Genomic DNA, 19,721 nt, shown 5'->3' on the forward strand with positions numbered 1-19,721 from the left:
TTTTTTTTTCTTAGTAAAAGCACCTCTTCTCTACCTACATTTTGGGTTGCTATGCTAGAGAGATGTACCCCATTGAACAGTCCAGAAAAGCAAATTTTTTAAAAAGCTGGTTAAAATTTGTCACTTGAGGAAAAGTTACCTTCCTCTCTCTTCATCCTAATACCAATATTTTTTCCCCAAATAACTTCTTTTTCTGAAAATTAAACCCCAAAATTGTTCCATTAAAAATAGGACATTTTCTAAAATTCATTTCTAGGATACATTTTTTTTCTTGCAAACAGAGGCTAAGAGACTTCTTGTAAGCAGAACATCCAAAACAACAACACTCTTCAAACTTCTGTTTAGAAAAAATGTAAATTCTAATCAGACATTATCCACTGTTAATGGAGTAAGAGCTGCCACCTGCTTCCCAAACCCAGTAATGTTTCACAATAATTCCTGAGAGGATTTATTGTGGTAGTGGGGTTGATGGAGCAGTCTCCAGTTCCCACTTGCTGAAAACCCCAGTGCTGTGCTTGTGGGGTGCAAGCAGGGCGCTGGCATCAACTGAGTCAGAGAATGGTCCTGATGCTCTGCTGTGCTGTATGCACAATACTCATGAGTTGTTTAGTGCAGTCCTGTTCATCCTTTTTACTTATACCCATTATGATACTACTGCTAACTCAGAGAAAATTACTCAGTGGATGTAGATTTTTGATTAGCTTCTTCAGATTCCTAACTGACTTGGGTTAAATCAAAATAACACTGATTTAAAGCAGGATGAGAATTTAATATTTTGTGATCTGATTAAATCACAACTTAAAATGTTCTCATGCCCAAGATACCCATAACAAATGTCTAAGCCCCTCATGCTCCCAGTTAGGTACAAGATTAGCATCCCTCTCTGAAGTCCACTTTCTGTTATGCTAAAAAATTTTGTCTCATCTTTACTACACCGTCTAGCAACAGGACTTGGACAGGTTATCAAAATGAAAATTATATGGTTTTTATGCAGAGTTTCTGATGTCTGGACATGATTTTGAAGGCAGTGGGAACAGAAAGAGGTATGTGAATTATAAAGAAAGAACTGGTTAGGGAAAACAGCAAGGCCATTAACTTGGAGCAGCAGAGAGAGCTGGTTAATTATGTGTCCATTTTCATTAAAAGGAACAAGGGAGGATGAGAACTTGTTGTAGTCAAACTTGAGGAAAAGTCTTTTATTCCTAAAATAAACAGGTATTGCTCTCTGAAAACCACAGTGGACAAAAGTTCCCAAATCACGGTCCGCATCAGGACTGCATCGGAACAGTCTGGCTCTGTTCTGTCTCGGGACAGGGAAGAGGCTGTTAATGACACCTGGTTTCAGAGACCTTCCTAGGACAAGCAAGCCCTGTAATGTGAAAGAGCCCATCTTCCAAGCAGAAAACACATGAATATCTCAGCTAGCAAAGACAGTTCTCCTCCCTCACAGAAAATTGTGTCGTGCAAGAGATGTCTGGGAATCAGACACAAATCAAATTCCAGAGAGCCTTGTTCTGAGAAGTGATCTTTAAGGCTAGAGAGCATGATTTTTTCAAGCAGGTCCTCAGGACCATGTCAAGCTGACCTTTCATTAGTTCCTGTTCGAGGGGGTATATACAAATACTGGGATATCATGCTTGGTCTGGCCTTGAGTATCAAGCCCACAGTCCTGCCCATCTGTTGCACAAAGGCAGGCCTCAAAAGAAGCAGCTGCAAAGGAGATGGAGTCTTCTCACTCTTCAGCTGAAAGAGAAAAATCCTGAGGGAGTAGAAAACTAAATTTCAATAAATTTAGAAAAGTAAACTCTGAACATTATTTCCTTGTTTCTATACATTGCCATCTATGACTTGTCATTGACAGAAAAAAAGTAGATTTGTAATTCATCTTTTGATTACAATTTATTGAATTATATTGAATTGATTGTGCTCTCTGCAGGAAGCTGGCATGCCTAATATATATTTTTCTTTCAAGTGTGGTGAATCAATATACACATTCAATTAAACACCCTGAAAATATGCCTATTAAGTATATTTAATTGTGGGTGGCACTTCAACTTGAAAAATATAAACCCATCTCTACTCCACCTCTCTCCCCAAATATGTCCCAGAAATTATTGCTATTATCTTTTTTTTTTTGTCTGAGGAAACATGGCCCAAATTAACCAATGTGGCTGAACATGCAGATATGTTTCCTGTTTCCTTCCTCCTCATTATCTTACTTGAGTGAGCTCAGAAATATGCCCACCAGAAATAAAGAGGTCTCAGCTGCAAGCAGCTGGCTCTCTACTGCTGCAAGAAGTCCCAGGCCAAGGCTGAGAAACTGTGTGTAAGAATGGGCCAACTGCTTCTCCTCTTGCCTTTGTAACACGCTACCATTCTGTGTGTGGGCTTTGATTCATGCACCCTATTGGAGGCAGTCCTAGGAATTTTTCAGCAGCTTCAGATAATTAAAAATGAATAATGCCTTCAGCACAATAACCCTTGTGCTAATTGCTAGGATATTAAGCTACATTCCTTTCACTTTGCCCTTACATTTAGAGATTCTTGCATTAACATTGCACTGGTCCTGTGGAAGCAGTTAGGGTGAAAAATTGAAAAGTTAAGGCATGAGGCTACAAGGAAGAAGAGTGTTTGTTATTTGGTTGCATATGAAAGGCAGTGTGGCGCACGAGTAAATAAATTGCTTGGCTTTTTCTGGTAAAATGATGGCCTTGTGTTAATTAACAGTGATAACAGGAAGCCTACAGACCAAAGTGTTAATCCTGCTTTGTCACCGGGATGAACAGGGCAAGCCGTATCTCTCTGCTTCAGTCTCTCACTAAGATGTCCTTATATATCAGTGTTCTGCTTTGCAGCACTCCACAAGGCAACCAAGTCAAGATCAAAAGGGAGTAAAGCCTTCCACTATGAAGTGAAAAGCACAGATTTTAGGTCCCAGTTTAAAAGTCAGGAGTGAATTTTAAAGCCTTTCCATATAGCTTTGGCATGGCAGTAACAGAGTTGGCAAAACATGCTCAAAACTCAGAGTGGTGGGTACCTTGGGAATTGCTTGTGATACATGATCAAGTTTCAATATCAAATTCATATAGATTATAAAAATAATCTAAATCTATGCTATTTTATATTATCATCAGTAACATGTCAAAGAGAGCTCTGAATGGAGCAAGAGAATCCTTTTGTTTGCACAAGAAGCAAAGGATCATGTGGCAGAAGAAAGGTATGGAGGGCTTGCCTTGGCAGAGGTGGAAAGAACACAGGCTTCAAAGTATATGGACAGAGAGACACTGAGGGGAGCTGCTTTCAGCAACAAATGAAATTTTGAACCTTACATGAACAGGGAGGGTAAGCAGAAACTAAGACTATTTGTATCAGCATATTGCACAAAGATTGAAGGGAAACAGAAAGGTCAAAAAGAAGAGTAGATGCAATAAAGGCTTTTGTTCATCAGTGTAGGAAATATTCTGAGTTTTCATAGACTGGGCCCTACCTGAAACATGTATTTCCTCTGAAGGGAAGCTCTACTCCAGCACATCTGGAACTGATTTCTAGGAGAAGCCAGAGGCGGTTTGCTGCACTCCTATATCAGATGCACCTGTGAGAGGCCCACGAATCACCTTAATAAAAGTGAGCATAAAAAGGGTCGTGGGCTTATGCAGTGGGGAACCCATATGGAGGGCTCATGCATGCTGGTGTTACTGTACTTTATGTAAGCCCTCCTGGTCCAGCATGTGTCCTCAGCCACCTCTCAGCTGAGGCAGTACATGCTCACTCACTCTCCCTGACTAAAGCTCAAGCCCTGAGGACTTCCCCAAGTGTGCTGTGGGTTTGGGGCAGCCAGACAGTTTGGCTGGTGTTGTGAGCACTGTAACTCTGCCTGAGAGGATTTTGGTGGTGTTGTGTGGCCAAGTGAAGCCATAGCTATTTGTCAGCAGCAAAGTTTGTTTCATACTATGGTCCACTGTCTTCTTCTGCACCTACACAGGATGGGGAAAGAGAGGGACCTTACAGGAAGAGGGAGTTTGTATGCCTCCTTCTCATCCTCCATCAGTCCAGGAGGGTGATGAGTAGGGGATGGCAGCCAGAGCCACCAGAGGTTTCACAAAGTATTTTAAACTTTGTGAAGAACAGCTTCTGCCAACATCTATTCTCACAGCGTTTTTCATTTACTGAACTTTAAATCAGGCTCTGATTTTCTTCACCCTTACTGTCTTACCCATGCCATCAAAGTCATCTTCCTTCCAAGCCACTGACATTTTTATTCAGTATTTCCATTTGTGCCCTGTGCCACGGCTGCAGCCTAGAAGATGAATGCCTGAGGTAGGGAGGATGCTGACTAGCTGTGGAGAAGTGGCTCTGGTCAGCAGCTTAGAGAGGGGGAGTGGGGAACAGCATGTGCCCTGAAGTATGCACTGTAGAATTTCAAAGAAGAACAAGCAATTAGCAAAACACATTGAGAACAGAATGAGAAGGAGGGTAAGATTAAGCTTTTTTATTATTTTTTTTCAGTGCATTAGCTGGACAATGTTGCCATCAGCTGAATAATATGTAGACGAAATATTAGAAATCTATGCAGTCATGAGAATGAACTGAAAAAGATTCCGGGAGACTCATTTTCTCACTGGCTTTGATTGCCACTGTACATTCTCACTGGAAGTTATTTCCATCCAGTTCAGTTCTTCTCAGGAGATGCTACATAGCTTGAACAGATTTAGCGAGACTTCACTTCCACATTCTGTCTGATCTTTACTGTGAAATGCTACTTATCAACCCTGAGATTAGCCCAACAGGTTAGAGCATGGTGCTGATAACACCCAGGTTGTGGGGTTGATCCCCATATCAGCCATTCACTTAAATGCTGGACTTGATAACCCTTGTGGGTCCCTTCCAACTCAGAATATTCTGTGAAATCTCCTTGTGCTTCCTCTTACTCTAATATGCTCTCATTGAATGGGTCCCATTCAGGACTCCTAGGTGAGGAAGGCAGAAGTGCAGCCAGCAGGCCTAGTCCTGACAACTGCCCAGTAAGTTTTTTCAGATGATGTCTCACTCACTGAGCATGTCACGGTACTTGCTGGAAGCCACTGTGGCTGCAGCTGAGTGGTTGCTCCAGTGCCCAGGAGAAGAGGGCCAGCACTTAGGAATGTGGATTCCTGGGAAGATGCGCCCCCCTTAAGTGACAGCAAAGACATGGTCCTACATCTTGTAACCAGAGGCCTTTACTGTTCATTCTGGGCCAGCCAGAATGCCCAGGAAATAGGCAGGTAAAGATGAATTCAGAAACCAGAACTGGTCTGGATGTGTTATAAAGGTGTCATATGCAATGGAGAATTTCTTTAGTCAGATTGATTCCCAAGATTATATGTTCAAAAACTGCATCACTGGAGCAGCTAGAGGCTACACGTCTGTCTGTTCATGCTATGCCAGACTGAAAATACACACAGTGAGCAAGAGTTTTGGCCCAAAGATGAGGTGGGCAAAAACATCTCAGAGATTTGGTGCTAGAGCAGGCACAGCAGTAATGTGAATGAGCAGTAATGTGATGCTGGATGGTCGTCCCTGTGTTGCATTAGCAGAACACAAGCACAGCATCAAGAGGTGTTAACTGCAATGCTCATGTCCCCAGAACCCCAGATAAACCCTCCAGGGAGACAGGGTTGGGGCAGAACCAGGAGCAGAGCTCAGATCATCTTTGCCTCAGCCCTTTGCACTGGCCTGCTATTTGTCAAACTTGTTTTGATTTTCTGAAAAATCTTCTTGTACAGATCACACTGTACCATCTTGCCACACTGTCAAATAAAAATGGTTTATTGCTTTCATTTTTCCCTGTACTTCATGTGTACATGCATATGGGTGTTTTGCAGTAATTTCATAGACTAACTCCTGGGGTTTTGTGGGGCACAGGCTGCCAAGCAGCACTCTAATCTTTGGTTCATGCTGTCTACAAGGGACTCGTGTGAACATTTCCAGCCTCCCTCATGTAAGTGTTAGCTAGCACATGCTTGTAGCTGTACACACTTAATGTGTACGTGCAGTTCCTTTGCACACACATCTCACAAAAGACAAACTGGCTTTTTCTTGCCCTGTCACTCACTCACAGCCTCCCAGTGCTTTCAAAAACACAGACAATTTTCTAGACAAAACCTCATCCGAGCCCTTCCAAGAGCCTCTATGCACCTTGATTTTTCCTCGGCTGAAAATAAATCTGCCATGTTTGGAGTGTTTCCTCCCCACTCCATGTGATTCTGATTTCACTAATTAAAGTTAATCTGATAAAGGAAGGAACTGCAGAGAAGAATAAGAGCAGAAAGGCAGGCGAGCAAGGGTCACCCGGCATGCCACAGAGAGAGGGCTTTGTGGCTAGGGAGCCATGCTGCTGCAGGGCACGGAGGGAAGCGATGGGTTGAGCTGCTTCATCTGTTTGGCCCATGGGCTGGGGCTGAACTGCCGGCCACCCTGGCTGCCCGTCCTGACCTCCTCACTGCCCTGCAGCAGAACCAACACTTGCAAGGTGGGATCTAATGAAAGGCATCAGGGAACTGAAGGAGAGCTTCTGCCTCCTGATCGTATTTATCCAGGACAAAACAAAGTGTGGGCTGGCTTGGGGGATGAATAATGGATAACAGAGCAGCTTCTCATATCCAGGCCCCTAGTCTGGCCCATGCCTTGAGGGCAGCACTGAATGAAATTCATTGCCACCTGATGATTGCTGAAGGGTTTCTGTAGGAAACTCTGAGATTTCAAGGTAAAATGTTCTCTCTGTGGACAAAGTGGTTCCTGGGGTAAGGGAGCATATAGGGGGAGCAGCTTGTGGTGATGAATATCCCAGAGAGAGCAAAACTGATGTTAACAGCTTTGGCATGCACAAAGCTGCGTCCCTCCAACACTTCTGGCAACACTATGAGTTAGAAAAAGTACATTGGCACATAACAATCCAGTTCAGAGGGAAAGACACCTGACAAGGTGTCATGTCTCTACCACTTGGAGCAGGCAAGGCCATGACATTTGACATTCAACTTCATTGTTCATTACCTTCTCCAAAGAAAGCAACACTTTTGTCCAGCAGATTTACAGTGGAGGAGCTCTTCAGCGAGAAATAGCCACTCAAATCACACACACATATGTGTGGAATATCAGAGACTGAGAACTGGAAAGCTAGGAAATGAGGTGAGCTCCCCTTCTTTTTTTGAAATTATCTTGCTGGTGTTTAGGTGTTGGAATTAATTTATAATGTAGTAAATCAATCTAAAGGCATCAGGGATTAACTTTATCCAACTTCTGTCTGGGCAGCAAGCAGCCGTAGGTGAGGTAGAGCCAGGAGCAGAATGGCCTCTTGCCCTGCACATGCCAACAGAGATGTTTGCCGAACCTCTCTGCTGAGGCATGATATTCACATGCAGCTAGAGATTTACCACTTCTCTGCTTTCTTTAAATGGCTGGTACATACATCGATTTCGACAGCACCCCTGCCCCACCTCTGCAAACTCCATTCATCGTTAACTTGTTTAAATTAAACACAAGCATGGACAGGATCAGCAAGCAGCCGTCTGTTTTATTAGTGCTTCTACTTCAAATGTCAGTCTTAGTCCTTCCTTGCTGGGCTCTGATCTTTCATGACAATTTGATTAACTTTACATTTCCTTTTATTGTTGGAGAAACATTTGGAAAATCTTAACATATCTTACTGGCTGGTTCTGAGACTAAGATGGTGATTATGTCCATGCTTAGCATCATCCATCAAAATCAGGCATCTGACAGTCAGGCCACCTGAAAAATATGTCATTCCTAAGAAGTTCATGGGCCATAAAATGGTTTCTACTTGTGAATAATCACAGGACAGTCCTTTTTCTCTTAACAGCAATGCTTTCATTAGGAAATGCTTGAACATCTTCCTTAGAAGGAAACAGTTTCTACTTTGTACTCATTTGCCCACGTAAGAGCACCTTCTCAGCTCCCACCAGCTAGGAGCTGGTATCTAGGTGTTTCCAAGAGCCTCATTCCTGCAAGGACTCCCTGATGGGAATACACTAATGAGGAACTGCCAGGACATGACAGATCCCAGGGAAAAGGATGCTGCATTTCAATTTAACAAAACAGCTCAGAACTCATTTTCCCATTCCTCATGCTCAAGCATGAGGAGTTTCAAGCCTCTGGCATATACTCATAGCTACATTACTGCTGGCCTCTGAGCTCCTGGATCTTGGCTCAGCCCCAGAGTGTCAAGACACCAGTGGAAAAGGGTGGAAGTGAGCCTATTTTTGTCTTTATGCTTCAAGACCAGGATCAGAAATAGAAGCGATAAGAACCTCATGGAAAAAAGCCTAGTCTCCTGGCATTTTTGACAAAGTTAATTACCTGTAGACATTTAAATTCTTTTCCTGGTATCATTTTCATTAATTTGAAGGTGTAGATACTTGATCATTCTGAAAAGCCACACCAGTTGATGCTATTTGTGAGGGCATTTAGATATATTCTTCTTCAGCAAATACTCAGATACCAGAGTTCAGCTGATGCCATTAAGCCACGATAATCTACACAATACCTGTGTAGCCACCCATTTGTCTGTTCAGCAAGAGCTAAAATCATTGCTAACATATTATTGTCACCCAAGAACACATCTGGGAAACTCAGTCTTGAGTCCCAGTCCATGAGAGGAACTCTCGGGTCTCAAGCAGTACAAAGTACTGAGGGACTCTTGAAAGTTGCTCTATAAAGTTAAGCCTCGTGTAAAATTTGGGGTACATGCATCTTACAACATACCAATCCCATTGGTTCTTATGGGATTTTCAGCAGCTGTTGAACACTAAATTGATGATCCTGGTACCAGGATCCCCCTGATGGATAACTCTAATAATTTTATTCTGTTCTGTCATTTTCAGTCCCTAGTGAAGCCCTGCTTCAATTCTCAGACATTTATAATATTTCTCTACTGAGAAAAGATACAGTTTTGGATTCTAGAAACAAGCAGTTCTCTTCCCATTCAGGCTGCAGAAGAAAACACTTCCAAAATGGAGGCTTTCCTTAATGAAAATTCATTTGAATCTAACAAAAACACCTAAAACAACAACAAACAACCTCATCTTCCATTCTCAGGCAAACTAATGCCTACATCTGCTGAGAAATCATAAAATCACAGTGGTTTGGGTTAGAAGGGACCTTAAAGGTCATCTACTTCCAATCCCCCTTGCCCTCGGCAGGGATGCCAGTCACTGGATGTCTGCCTGTTTTAGTAGAGAAGAGAAAGCAGAGAAAAAGAAAAGGAGATAAAAGAAAACTACAAGTAGCTGTAAAATAAGAGTTACTTGAATTTATAATAAAGTCTCAGACTCTTTCTAGCACTTCTGCAGCTCAAATCCCTGCAATAGAGAGGTCTAGACCTTTAAGAAGTACTTAGGCTCTTCATATTTCCAAATATCTGTACTTCTAATCTGCAATACAGTACTAAACCTCTCCTCCAGGCCTTCAAGAAGAAAGCAAGCTATTTATGCCAGCTTGATACCACAGCCACTCTAGAGCAAAAAAGGTCAGCATGTAATGAAAGTTGGAATCTGACCCCTTATTACCAGCTCTCCCTTCCTGAGTACCCATAAACCACAAGCATAATCCAGTATCTTGCTTTCAGTGCAATGGGTGCTGGGAAGGGTCCAGCCCCTGCTGTCCCAGGGAAGTGATAAAACCACATGTGCTAGTTAATGCACTGCCTCTTATAGGCTCATGCAGCAGGTGAGCAATTATCACTTGCAGCCCGGCTTTATGCTTTACAGGGTCTGAGAGCTGTTTCTAATTAGCCTCAGTACGCCATGGAAATTAACTCATTTGTGTCACTTTGGCTTGCAAGTAGGCTGTGAGGAACTGGTGAAACAGCTGGAATTGAGTACAGGTGGCATCTCACCTCTCCTCCTGCTCCTTGGCACTTCTTGCACTGGATCCAGAGGGGCTATATTTGATGGAAGAAAATACAGATGGAAAAAACAGCTTGATCCATAACCAGAACCTTGGGAAGGGCTTAATCTATCCCCAGAGTCTTATCTCCATAACGTTTTTCCAGGCTGGTTCTCTGTGTCCTAAGAAACAGGCTTCCAAACACTTCCCTTTGGATTAATTAGTAATCTCATGAGGCTTCTCAGCATTTGGCCTATAAAAGCCTGTCTTTATAAAAAGCTGTGATATATGTGTGTTTTATCTGTGAGCCTTTTTTAATGAATGCTTTCAGACATTATGAGTCCATTTGGAGCCTGTTGCAAAGCCAGCACCATTCCATCAAGCTGGCCACCAGTGTCATTGCTGCCAGGCATTTTCTCTTAAAAGAATATTTTGACAGTTGATATCAGGGCTAAAATTAGGTTAAATACTTGTAGGGATCCTTCTGTGATCTCCTAATACAACTTCAGTGCCCATGAATGGTGTGAGTATCAAAGGAACTATGATCTTACAGACACAGACCAAGAGGATTGAGGACCTCAACTATTTTCTGAGCTCTGATATAAAGAGTCCTGTGTCACATTGAGCACATCACCTCATCTCTCTGTTCTTCAGTTTTCTGCATTCAGAGGTTACAATAATCACTTCTGGTGACATTATGGAGATAAATAGATTGTAATTGTACTTAATGTCAATGTTGAAGAGATTTCTTAATTTGATAGCTTGATTTTGAGCTTAGTGAATTCTGTTTATGTGAGCTCCTTATATCACCTCACTCTAGATGAAAGGAGACAAGATATAAACCGAGTGTTACGGCCTATCCATCTAAAAGTGTCTGTAAACAACTGATTAAGCTTTAGGAATAGTGTGCCTGTGTATTTTATTTGGACCAAATACAAATTAAAAATCCAAATTAAGCCCTCTTATGCAAGGATCCACTTCTATTGAAGAGCTCATTATAAAATGACCAAAGAAGAGGTCTTGAGTTGTTAATCCTGCTTCTGTGTCCTATACTCTGAATGTAATGTTATCACTTCATGCAAGAGTAACTCTGGGTGTCTGAGTTGTGGGCAGATGTGCAGTGATTTAACCTGAATTCCCAGGATTTCTTGCCATTTGATCACTTTTTTTTTTTCCTGCATGAGCAACACATAGCTGCAGAGAGCCCAGTTTGGCCAGGTTTTAGTACTCACAGGGACCAAAATGCCACAGCAGCATCATGGAAGGCTTTGTCACTGCAGCAATTGAATTAGCTGCAGTAACGACAGGCAGGGGCTTCTGAAAAACCCGGACCAGCAGGAGAGCTTTCGGCAGCAGAGGGCCAGACCCTGGGGGTGGCTCTGCACCGGGGAGAGGCTACACCCCAGGGAGGGGAATTTCCCAGAACTGGAAATGTCAAACTGCTTCACAAGGAGAATCAGGCCTGGGCTCAAACCCAAAATGTCAGGCCAAATCTGAACTGTCCCAAATTTGGATCTGGATGTGAAATCTGTGGCTTGGGACCATTTCTAATTTATATTTAAAAAGCTAATTGTCTCTTGCCGTGGATAGCTAAGTATCACAAGAATGGACATGGAAGCAGCAGACTCAAATCTGTCAGGATTCCATTATGCAGTAGTCGAAAAAAACCTTCTTTCCTGGATGCAGGAAGTAAGCTTTGCTACATCTGCAAGCCAGGGAAAATCACTGGAAACTCTGGAGTGAATAATTATACACAAATGTTTACAAAAAATAAATAAGAAGAATGTATGCATAAGTGAGGAATAACAAATGACATGTGGCCAGAACTCTGAACAGCTACTAAGGCTTGGGACTGGGGTACACAATTTTCACGTCATTTGCAGCCTTGAGCAGCTAGAAAGGGTGGTTAGGAGATATTAGTATACAACGACTGCTCAGTACCTGGTATTTATAGTAAATTTCCAGTGGCCAAGGAAACAGATCACAAAAACCCAGCTGGAAAAGGATGGAAAATGGCCAGGATAGCCAGTTTTCTGGGTATTCCTTGACAAGAGAGAGGAGCTGGGCAATATGCTTGCCTGCTTCAGGTCTGTCTATGCACAAACCCAGATCCTGCTTCTGTTGTTGTCCTTCGCTTGCTTCATGGTCCTACATTCTGTTCTTATTTCAGACACATCTTCTGTGTCCTTTTTTTTTGCAAGGATTGACAGGTCTCATCTTCCAGTAGATATTACCTCCTTTAATGTATTTGCTTACAGCCTACCTATGCATCCCTGGAGGATGGAATCTGTCCTTCACAGCCTGTAGGACTTCTGCTTTGTTTTTTTGAGTTTTGCAGAAAGCATTTTAAACCTGAGCTTTGGATTTCCTGGCCAGCTTGGGTTCCTCAGGGTTCCCACCTACCTTCAGGATCACAGCCCTGTCTCTGGGGGCTTATTTGTCTCATGCAGAACCTCAGGCTTATTTGATGATAATCCTGGGCAAGAAAGAAATACAGAAACTACATGTGAGCAGATGTGATCTCATTCTCCTGCTCTCAAAAAGAGATGTAAGAGACATCACCTGCCTAGTGCCATCAACGTTATGTTGCTTTGGAAGAGGCCTGTCCCCAGGAGAAGGAGTCCCTTGGTGATTTGCTCTTCCAAGGCTGAAGTCATGGGTACCCAGAAGAGATCAGAGCAGACTGGAAGCTCTACTATCTCTCAAGGAGTATAAGAAAAGTCATTCTTGCTCATCTTATGAGTTACAGGAAGGTGGTAACTCTGTAGACCCCCATTCATCCTCAGTAGCATATAGCTGAGCTTCTGTAATACGACTATTCCTGAGCACCTCTTGGCCCCTTCCAGTAGATTACTAGGGACCAATTTTCCATTTACAGGCCCTGTGAAAAATAAAAGACAGAGAGAAAACCATTTTGGGAACTATCAAACTGTGTAGCTGTGGCTTTTACAGAGCTGGTTTTATGAGAAGTTGTTTCCAGGTGAGTCTTGGCTGGTGCAAGGGCTTGCCTGATATATAGCAAATCAGACTGTGGAGAGGGCTTGAGGCAATCAGATGGAAGCAGCATTCCACTTTCCCCTCATTCTAAGCAAGTACTGGCACTCAGCAGGAGCAGCTTGGTGAGAATCTCCTGGATGATTTAAAACAATTACCTTCTGCTTATAAGAAATATATTATGCACGTATACGGAGAAGAGCTGTTGACAACAAATCAGAGAGTAAAGCAGAACCATATCTGCTTGTGGAACTGGGCTGCAGAAGATGATGCATTATGAATTATATTGCAGGGATTTCCTCCTTGTTACCGCACAGTAACAGGGTTCATTGCACACATAATTTACAGTGTCTAGGTAGGAAAGCACTCAGGATGTGGCAGCCACATAATACTCTTCACCTCCTCCAAACTCACAGCTGACTGCAACAAGGCAAAATTGCTACAAGCTGCATCTTCAAGTCAACAGAGTGGTTCTAATTGTGATGTGACTGCAAGGCTTTTGGGCAAGAATTCAGTTTTAGCTAGAGAAGGGTATGATCTTGAGTAGATTCTCTCCAAAATTAAAGGCTGTTTTGATCTAGGATTTTCAGCTAGGCCATTGAAAACCTTTCCTGATATTTAGACCCAGGATGAGATGCCAATACTTTCTCTTTCTCACTTCTTCTTCTATCCAAGTTCAGCAGACATGCACACATACATACACACAAAATCAAAAACAAACAGGTGCAGCACACTGCACTGCAGTCCCCCTCCATCACTGTAAGACTACAAAATGCAATTACCATCTCTGAGATATCTTGCCAAGCCGCCAGCGCTAACAGGGCTTCTCTGGTAACCACACTGTGAAACGTGACCTACTGGAAGACCCACTCCAGCATGATATCAGTGGTTGGGCTGAAATGGTTGAGATCCACTGAACATACTCAGGGCTGACGTCAGCAACACATGGGGGCTGAAAGGGAAGCCACTCAGATGCCAGTCTCTTATCATGACACATGGTTCAATGCATGCAGGGCTGGATGCTGCTGAGGAGCACGGGCCCACAGGGTTCCTCTCTCCCTCTCTCTGAGGCAACTGAGCTCTAAAGAAGGTGCAGAGGCAAGGAACATCATTAAAAAAGGATTTTGAGAAAGAGAGGTAGTTTTTGAGGTCATGTTTGTTCTGCAAGTTTGAAAAGTTTCGTGGGCTTTTTCACTGCTTGTATACACTTTTTAATTTTCTTATTTTCCATTCTTTTTTGGTTTTATCTTCTTTTTTTTTCACCTACTTCAAATATCTTCCTTCTATTCAGGGAAATGAGAAGGTAGCTTTCAGAACCAAAAAAGGGCAGCATTGACAGCCAAAAAGGAAAAAGTGCAATATCCCTTCAGGCCCATACCTTGTGATTTCTCAGTTTTGTTCAAATAAAAACTGAAAGTAATAGCCTGTTATTACTAGAAATAATCATTAGGTTTTCAATGAAAGAAGTCCATAAATGACAACATTTTCATCAAAAGTAAAAAACCCCAAAACCAACCAACCAACCAACCAACCAACCAAAACCCAAACTGCGCAACAAAGCAAAAACCCCTCCAAGATGAACAAGAGACCTCTTTTTAATGGAAGAAATCTTTAAAATTTTTCATCTACTTCTATGAATAATGACTGACTCCTGCTTTTATCTGAAACCTGGACCTGGTTTTAGCTTGGCAGCTTTAAAGACAGTGGAACATACTGATACATGGGGCATGAGAGAGCATAGAGGGCAGGATGCAACAGCCAGGGTTCCTAGTTCTGGTTCTCACAACTACTTGGATGATAAGGAACCTGATAATAACCGGCAGTGGAAAGATGGTGTATCTTTTACCTGCTTCATCAAAACCTATGGGCATGAAAACCTTCTGTTTTCTGTGGAATAAGGACCCAAGGGCAAGAAATGAGGATGAAATATCATTTTTGTCCCAGCAGAATATGCCAAGGCTGCCTCAACAGCTGCTTCTGGATCACTCTTTGGGCTACAGTGCTGCCACATCATCACAGTTTCCCTTCCATGTTTATTATTTGGCATCTTTTGACAAAATCAACCCATCCTGAAAAAAGCTCTTTCCACTGTGTTCCTAAATTTAGTATGCAAAATCCCATCCTCTTGGAAATCCATGGGAATAATGCCACTAACTTTCTTTGGGCTGGGATTCAGCACATAGCCCTCAATTTGAGAGCGTCTCCTGCTTCATGGAGAGGACTATACTGTCCCTGTAGGCATGTCCAGCTCCCACAGCAATCTTGTTTGGTGAAAATCCCTCTTCTCTTGCTGAGCTGGTTGTTTTCTGGTATTACATCATTTTCCAGTTTGTGTCAGTAACAAGTGTCAAGTGGCCCTCTTAGTTCAAATCCTCAGTTGTTTCTCTTAGCTTTCCTTCTTTTTGCCTGCTGATGCATTTCACTGTCCTGTACAACCTGTGTATAAGTTGATTCAGGCAGGGTCCCAGCCACCTGGGGTCAGTAAATTGCTGTATTTATTTAACACGATATACAGGGCCAAACCCACTGATTGTGCCTGGATATTGATCACTATTACCAATGGACTGGCATGAGACAAGAATTCAGCACTGTCTCCTTTTACGTTTTGTTGTTTGCCTCTGCACTGTGCCTGCCTGCAAAGCTGAGGCAAAAGTGCTGTGTCAGGTTTTGCACCATAGCGTGTCCAGGGACTTCATCTCATCACCTGCATGCAAAGAGTTAACTGCCTCCCCAACTTTCCAATAAGAGGAGAATTTAGAAGGGATTGCAGCATTGTTCCTTAGGCATACCCAGATGCTCAATATTAACATAGGCAGCTCTGTGAGGATTTTTTCCTGCTACAGTCATTTTCATTGGACGGGAAGAATATTTGGATGAAGTAGTGGTTTGGGTATCAATTTGCAGGTCTGAAGTATAACTCAAGTAATTCAGAGCACAGAAGAGCCACCTGTTGCAAAGTCAGTAGTTAGTTTTTTATTAGCTCTTACTTCAGTGGCAAAAGCCACAGCAAGTTGCAATTTTGTGCACTTTTTTTGAGTGTACATATGTGTGTATACATACTTAAGGCCAAAACCTCAGTATGAGCATCCTGAGCATCATAGCAGGTACTGAGATATGAGTCATAGGTGTGCATTTAGATACAGTCTCTAACAAAAGAAGAAAATCAAGACGAGACCAAACTGCAAATAAACGAAACCAGTTTAAAAATTCCAACAAAAATCAGCAACAAATCTCCATTCTTTTCAGCATTTTTCTGAAAGCTTATTTTATTCCTTTTACTCTGACTGGGTCATGAAACTGAACTCTTCTCACAGTTCAATGCAGTTCTCATGCCATGGGTAGGTATTGTTTTGCTTGGGTCTCCAACACTACTAAAGTTGTTTGTATCCAGCCCTGGTTTCATCTATGTTGAGAATAAAAGCAACACCAACAAAATAAAAAGTGAAAAAAGGAAATCTTTCTTTATCGTGTCTGTTGTCCCTTTTATGACAAAGATGTAATCTGAGCCTATACTAAGCTGATGATATTTATTAAAATTTGATTATAAATGGACAATAACCTATTAATTAAAGTAGAGAAGAGAAATGGGTGACTTATCTGACTTGGAAGGCCCCCCTAACAAAAGAGGGCATTTAGTTATCTCAAAAAAAGGGAACTTAAACTGATCCACCAGGAGTACTCTAGGGCCAGAAAGAGATGTTGATAAGGAACAAAATGCTTCAGAAACATTGAAGAAATACAGTGCTGCCTGGATGAATAGCATGAACTATTAGCTGCAAACCATACCTGTAAATATGTGTAAGAGGATCACTAAAGTTAGGATATTCCAGAAAAGTAAACCTTGTTCTCCCATTTGTTTAGAAAAAAGTTTAGTTTCAGAGTAGTATGTGTTCTAGCAACTCAATTTAATGTTGTAGCTTGAAGAAATCTGAAATATACTGGGGAAGATACCAGGATAAATGTTTGTCCAAGTGCAAAAACCTGCAACCCTTGATAAATAACAGAGCATGATCCCAAGCTGTCTCCTAGATTGTCTGAGTAGAAAGTATTTCCCTACAAATTTCCAAGGTTTGTTTTCTGCTTTTAATCATTGTGAGTGCAGGCTCCTTGAGGCAGGGACTGCTCTTTGTCATCCTTAGTGCCTCGATGTGTCTCAGTCTAATTCTGCCCTCTCCTAGGTGATGAGGGAAGTCAGTTACTTCAGTCCTAAAGTTACTTCTGTTCCTCATTGTTTCTCTGTTGTATTATTGGCTTCTATAGATGTCTAAAGGAAAGAAATGGAGGTTATACAGAGAGCTAAGAAAGAGTCATCTGTCACAGCAAAGCTGTCCATCTGCACAAGATCTCCCTGTTCTTTGCATCTCTGAACTATTTTAAATCCCAAGTTTTGGCTTTGTACTATTCCAGGATCACCTTTGTTCAGTCTTGCTCAGTGAATTTACCTCAAGACCTGGGAAAACTAAAAGAACTTGTGCCAGTTTCATCAACACCTTTTAAAAACAAAAGCAAAAAGCAAAGAGGTTTGAGCTAAATATGTTTGACAGGTCATGCTTTTCCTCTTGGGCTTTAAAGTCTAGCCAGCACTTACTATGCACAAAAATTGGATGGTTCTCTCCCCACTCTTTCAAAGTTATTTAAGCAAAATGAAGGATGCCTGATGCAAACTCCAGAAAAATGCAAGGCCAATTTTGCTGTGTCACAAGCTGATCTTTCACAGATGCTGAAAAGCTAGGAAGTGCAATTATGGGAAAATTGCACTAAGGCAAACAAGTACATGCCAAGTTCTGCCATTCTCCATTACTCACCTGAGCCCCTTGATTGTGGCAGACAACTCACCATCTGTATGTGCTTTTTCAGAGGGGGGAAAAAATAATCCCAAGAGCAGTGCCTGAATGGAGGAGTAGGAGAAGTGGGGGAGGCTCCCAGAAGGAGCTTGCACCTGAGAGCCACTGCAAAGCCATGGCAATGTCCAAGAGCTGTGCTAGCTCAGAAGTTGTGGTTAGTGGAGACCTTCTCCAGGCTAACTCCAGATAGGGCAACCTGAGTACTACCACATGGTAGTTCCCATTGAGTTAGGCCATTAGGGGTTTCTCCAAATCCCTGAACAGTGGCTCTCCTGAGCACGCAGTGTGAAGCTCTGTTTTCATGAACAAGCTTTCCAGGCACTTGAAGATGTCAGATACTTCCAGCTCCTGCTTGGACTGGAAATAACTCATGACCTTCTCTTCTCAGAAAAAATTACTCATATTCTGGTAATGCTGTTTCCTAACCGGGCTGGATCCCACTATTCCTGAGGTACCAAAACACAGAAAAGAAAACAAATGAGAAAATAACAAAAGAGGGCAGAGAAATGAAAGAATTAGTCATGCTCATTGAACCTCAGAGATCACTGTTTTGTTTTCACTTGAACCCTGGGTTAAGGTGCTGTCTTTTTTGAACCAAAATGGGGCAGTAATTCTCTGTAGTGTGCCCCACATTTCAGAGGCAGGATGGCTCTCGCAGGTCCCATTGCTGCTCTGCTCCTGCCCTGCTACACATTTCCTCTGTGATCTTGTTCAAGGTATCTGTTACCCCTTGTTGCAGCTCCCCATTTTAAGAAGGGGTTGAACAGCATCTCTTCCCTTTTGGGATAAACACCCAAAAGACCCCACAGGGCAGGAACAGAAGCTGAACAGATGAGATTAAGAAATAGCTGCACTGGTTCCCGAAGGCTTGTCTATACTACTGCGTTCCCAGGGGAAATTGTCTCCCTGGAAAAGCACAGTGTGGGGGTGGAGAGGTCACTGCCTCCATGACACTCTCAGGCACATGTTGTGACTCCTGGGGATGGTTCTGTGCAGGGCTAAGAGTTGGACTCAATGTTCCTCATGTGTCCCTTCCAGCTTAGCATGTTCTGAGATTCTGTGAGGTTTGACTGAGGGCTGGCTGCCATATTACAAAGGATTTGCAGAGAAACCTATTCCCACTCCACAGGACTATGTAGACAGGTGGGCTTGTGTCCTTTCAAAGCATACATTTACAATTACAATACTCTGTGGATGTTGTCATTTCTATCAGCACATTATCTCTACAGCGGTTGGCAGTTATCAGAGTGCCTCAGAGAGGGAAACTGAAGACCAAGGAGCAGGTTTTTATCATTATTACTATTTATTTTAGTGGCAGTTGAAGGAATGATCTCAATAAAACTGAAGGGAAATGCTGACGATTTGGTGAAAAACTCCCTAAAGCTGGGAGTAGCCATTTCAGGTGGGTGCATCACCTTCCTCTGTGGTGCTGAACAACTATGGTGAAAGGAGGAGAATTTTTGGTGCAAACCCCATCCTGAGAGAGGTCAGGGAGGCTCTGCTCCACTCTGCCACTGTGGGGGATCCCGGCTCCCTGTGCTGGCACCTGGCCTGGCTTGCCCATTGCCCCAGTGCCACGGGTCGCTCCAGTGCCACGTATTCATCCGGTGCCATGAGTCCCTCCAATGTCACATGTCCCTCTGGTGTGGGTCACGGTGTGGGCACTGTGCAGGGCCCACTCTGAGCAGGCATCCCACATGCCACCCAGGCGTCCTCCTGTGTGGGGCTCTGCTGCAGCCCACACCTGCTAGAGGTGATTCTTGCGCTTTCTGGTAAGCGAGAGCTGCAAGGGCAAGGATGGAATGAGGACTAAGGAAGGTCAAGCACTGCCTGCAAACACAAGCAATTTCTATTCGGCTTTGTCCATGTCCTCTCACAAGTATTTCAGCAAGCATATTTGCTAGCAGGAATGTTTGCAGATCAGCAGCATTTAGAGAATATCCCGGGCTGGTCCCAGCTGCATTGTGAGATGGGGAGGTGCGGGGAAAAGAGGCTGTATAGCCA

The sequence above is a fragment of the Chiroxiphia lanceolata genome, chromosome 6 (genome assembly GCF_009829145.1).
Source record: "Chiroxiphia lanceolata isolate bChiLan1 chromosome 6, bChiLan1.pri, whole genome shotgun sequence".
Taxonomy (NCBI): Eukaryota; Metazoa; Chordata; class Aves; order Passeriformes; family Pipridae; genus Chiroxiphia; species Chiroxiphia lanceolata.